Genomic DNA, 5,000 nt, shown 5'->3' on the forward strand with positions numbered 1-5,000 from the left:
GCTCTTATCACGCACTACTCTCTGCCTGTAACACGCACACAGACAATATGTAAGCACCAGCATGGAACAACACCCAGTGCATCCTCTCCGCCACATTAGACAATCCACACTGTCATAACCAGACTGGGAGGTCCACTCAGAAAACAGAATATCCCACCCTCCCGACAACCACCATTGCTCAGCCAAGCCACCAACACCCACACATGTCCTACACAGGGGTGCACCCAACATCACAATACTGCCTCCTCTCACAGCACACAAACAATGGCAGGAATGAAAGACACACGTCTGCCACAAGCATGGAATGAGAGCGCCGCCTGTCATGAGCCAAAGGTGCATCCTGACGTGGCAAATCAGATGATGCCGCAGGCATCCACTTACTATAATCACAATCAACAAACCGGCCGCCCCCCCCCCCCCATTAAACCTTTCCTTACAACAATGTGTACCGTAACCTAACCTATATCGTACCGTAACCTAACCTATATCGTACCGTAACCTAACCTATGTCGTACCGTAACCTAACCTATGTCGTACCGTAACCTAACCTATGTCGTACCGTAACCTAACCTATGTCGTACCGTAACCTAACCTATGTCGTACCGTAACCTAACCTATGTCGTACCGTAACCTAACCTATGTCGTACCGTAACCTAACCTATGTCGTACCGTAACCTAACCTATGTCGTACCGTAACCTAACCTATGTCGTACCGTAACCTAACCTATGTCGTACCGTAACCTAACCTATGTCGTACCGTAACCTAACCTATGTCGTACCGTAACCTAACCTATGTCGTACCGTAACCTAACCTATGTCGTACCGTAACCTAACCTATGTCGTACCGTAACCTAACCTATGTCGTACCGTAACCTAACCTATGTCGTACCGTAACCTAACCTATGTCGTACCGTAACCTAACCTATGTCGTACCGTAACCTAACCTATGTCGTACCGTAACCTAACCTATGTCGTACCGTAACCTAACCTATGTCGTACCGTAACCTAACCTATGTCGTACCGTAACCTAACCTATGTCGTACCGTAACCTAACCTATGTCGTACCGTAACCTAACCTATGTCGTACCGTAACCTAACCTATGTCGTACCGTAACCTAACCTATGTCGTACCGTAACCTAACCTATGTCGTACCGTAACCTAACCTATGTCGTACCGTAACCTAACCTATGTCGTACCGTAACCTAACCTATGTCGTACCGTAACCTAACCTATGTCGTACCGTAACCTAACCTATGTCGTACCGTAACCTAACCTATGTCGTACCGTAACCTAACCTATGTCGTACCGTAACCTAACCTATGTCGTACCGTAACCTAACCTATGTCGTACCGTAACCTAACCTATGTCGTACCTTAACCTAACCTATGTCGTACCTTAACCTAACCTATGTCGTACCTTAACCTAACCTATGTCGTACCTTAACCTAACCTATATTGCGCCTTAACCTAACCTATATTGCGCCTTAACCTAACCTATATTGCGCCTCAATGTAACCTATATTGCGCCTCAATGTAACCTATATTGCGCCTCAATGTAACCTATATTGCGCCTCAATGTAACCTATATTGCGCCTCAATGTAACCTATATTGCGCCTCAATGTGACCTATATTGCGCCTCAATGTAACCTATATTGCGCCTCAATGTAACCTATATTGCGCCTCAATGTAACCTATATTGCGCCTCAATGTAACCTATATTGCGCCGCAATGTAACCTATATTGCGCCGCAATGTAACCTATATTGCGCCGCAATGTAACCTATATTGCGCCGCAATGTAACCTATATTGCGCCGTAACCCAACACACGTTGGGCCTTAACCCAACACACGTTGGGCCTTAACCCAACACACGTTGGGCCTTAACCCAACACACGTTGGGCCTTAACCCAACACACGTTGGGCCTTAACCCAACACACGTTGGGCCTTAACCCAACACACGTTGGGCCTTAACCCAACACACGTTGGGCCTTAACCCAACACACGTTGGGCCTTAACCCAACACACGTTGGGCCTTAACCCAACACACGTTGGGCCTTAACCCAACACACGTTGGGCCTTAACCCAACACACGTTGGGCCTTAACCCAACACATGTTGGGCCTTAACCTGCTCTGTAATTGTCATACGACGCGTTAAATTAGTGTAGTGTTGCCTAACTGCAACCCCCGCAACATAGTTTGCTACTCGCACTGCCCGGTCCGCAGTGTATCGCTTCATGTTAAACACCTTGCAGCTATACACTGTAATGTGGATGGCAGCAGGACGTACATGCTCAATGCCCTTTGCAGTTGTTCATTGGCATTTGCAGTTGTTCATTGGCATTCGCATGGCGAAGCACTTAGCCTACGCTGTGGTACGGCCTGTGTCAACTGTCCGCTGATGTTGTACGTCCAAATCACACACTGTACTGCACATTGGTCCTCATGTACTGAATGATACATCGTGGTACATGTGACCGTACAACGACTGCGCCAACAACGGCGAACCATGCGGTCCAAATGTTGTGCACTCAGCTACGTGTCGTCTCCCTATAAGAGCTGGATTGCAGTGTGGTATGCCCTGGATGGCGATCAGCATGAGCCGTCTGTTGATGTAGTGGCGCGTGTTGTCAGACGTAGTCGTCTCTTCTCACACACCGTGATAGCATGGTGCACTGCGTTCCACATCTGCGACATGCGACAGAGGCCGGTTGACAGTCGTTCGCGCAATGGACATCGCATACGTACGGGGGCCACCTTCCACGTGTTCGCGAAGCGTGCACATGTTGTTGCGTGTATGTGGGCAGACATAGTGTGTCGTGACACCTGACACAGGCATGCAACAATCGTTGAATTTGCAAATGGCGATGGACGCCTACGTTTGCTGGTGACGTTACGCAAATGAACAACTGGTAAACCGTTGTGGTGCGGTTGTTCTCGCTAGAGGTGAATCAGTGATGGCGACGATCGGTTGAGCTACCAACCGGTTGTTCCAGCGATACCCACCATGCCCACGAACGTGAATGGCATCTGGGTGTGAAGCGATACGCGGCGGTGGCTGGGTGGGACCGTCCCCGGCCGGTGAGGGGGGGCCTCCCGGCGTGCTGGCCGCGCGGTGCGTGGGCGCACGCGCTACAGCCGGCTGGTGGGGGCGGCCAGTGGCAGGCGCGCCGGCCGACGGAGGCGGCAGGCGGCGCAGCTGCGCGCCGGCGCACCCTGCACGCGGCGCCGTGCGGCCAAAGTAGGTCCTCGCGGGCCCGGTGCGAAGCGCGGTGGACATCTGCAGTGTGCTGGTCCGATTGAGGACTGTGTGCGCTGAGGATGCGCCGCCGCCCGGCGCTCGGCGCCGCGACGCCGTCTGCTGCTCGGTCGCCTCTGCGGTTCTCGCAGGTGGTTTGTATCGCAGCTGTGCGGACGTGTTGGCGCGTGCGCTGTGCTGGGAGAGTTCGCTTCGGCACCCAAGTGGGGCTTTTGTCCTTCTGTGGCGCTGGCGTTGGAGCTGCCGGTCACCGTAGGTGGCGCGTGTTGTCTCCCGCCGGCAATGCCACGACAGCACGCTCCCGGGCCTCTGTCGGCAGCGGCAAGCTCAGTTGGGAGCACGGGTGGTCGCACCTAAAGCGTCTACTCGCCAAACTCCGGGCGATTGCGCCTCTCTCGAACCCGACCAAGTACTTAGGACGGCGCTGCGCGCCGCCGGGACCTGAGAGGGTTTCGAGGTGTATGGTGCAGGGGAGCTCAGCCTCCGCCTGTTTGCAGAATAATTGAGCGGACGCTTGCGTGTTCGCGTGGGCCCCCGGGACACACTCCCGGGCGGCCGGCTGCTCAGCTCTAGTTGACGCAGCTCCCTGGTTGATCCTGCCAGTAGTCATATGCTTGTCTCAAAGATTAAGCCATGCATGTCTCAGTACAAGCCGCATTAAGGTGAAACCGCGAATGGCTCATTAAATCAGTTATGGTTCCTTAGATCGTACCCACGTTACTTGGATAACTGTGGTAATTCTAGAGCTAATACATGCAAACAGAGTCCCGACCAGAGATGGAAGGGACGCTTTTATTAGATCAAAACCAATCGGTCGGCTCGTCCGGTCCGTTTGCCTTGGTGACTCTGAATAACTTTGGGCTGATCGCACGGTCCTCGTACCGGCGACGCATCTTTCAAATGTCTGCCTTATCAACTGTCGATGGTAGGTTCTGCGCCTACCATGGTTGTAACGGGTAACGGGGAATCAGGGTTCGATTCCGGAGAGGGAGCCTGAGAAACGGCTACCACATCCAAGGAAGGCAGCAGGCGCGCAAATTACCCACTCCCGGCACGGGGAGGTAGTGACGAAAAATAACGATACGGGACTCATCCGAGGCCCCGTAATCGGAATGAGTACACTTTAAATCCTTTAACGAGTATCTATTGGAGGGCAAGTCTGGTGCCAGCAGCCGCGGTAATTCCAGCTCCAATAGCGTATATTAAAGTTGTTGCGGTTAAAAAGCTCGTAGTTGGATTTGTGTCCCACGCTGTTGGTTCACCGCCCGTCGGTGTTTAACTGGCATGTATCGTGGGACGTCCTGCTGGTGGGGCGAGCTGAAGGCGTGCGACGCGCCTCGTGCGTGCTCGTGCGTCCCGAGGCGGACCCCGTTGCAATCCTACCAGGGTGCTCTTGAGTGAGTGTCTCGGTGGGCCGGCACGTTTACTTTGAACAAATTAGAGTGCTTAAAGCAGGCAAGCCCGCCTGAATACTGTGTGCATGGAATAATGGAATAGGACCTCGGTTCTATTTTGTTGGTTTTCGGAACCCGAGGTAATGATTAATAGGGACAGGCGGGGGCATTCGTATTGCGACGTTAGAGGTGAAATTCTTGGATCGTCGCAAGACGAACAGAAGCGAAAGCATTTGCCAAGTATGTTTTCATTAATCAAGAACGAAAGTTAGAGGTTCGAAGGCGATCAGATACCGCCCTAGTTCTAACCATAAACGATGCCAGCCAGCGATCCGCCGCAGTTCCTCC

General features: G+C 52.7%; 1 non-coding gene across 1 annotated transcript in view; it reads left to right on the plus strand.

Moving 5' to 3' along the window:
- The first annotated feature begins 3,841 nt into the window (after positions 1-3,841).
- LOC124584009 overlaps positions 3,842-5,000 on the plus strand; it is a 1,910-nt gene continuing 751 nt past the window's right edge. The window contains exon 1 of the ribosomal RNA XR_006974430.1: positions 3,842-5,000. This exon is cut by the window's right edge and continues 751 nt beyond it. This is a non-coding gene — a ribosomal RNA (small subunit ribosomal RNA).

This window comes from Schistocerca americana, unplaced genomic scaffold (assembly GCF_021461395.2).
Source record: "Schistocerca americana isolate TAMUIC-IGC-003095 unplaced genomic scaffold, iqSchAmer2.1 HiC_scaffold_47, whole genome shotgun sequence".
Lineage (NCBI taxonomy): Eukaryota > Metazoa > Arthropoda > Insecta > Orthoptera > Acrididae > Schistocerca > Schistocerca americana.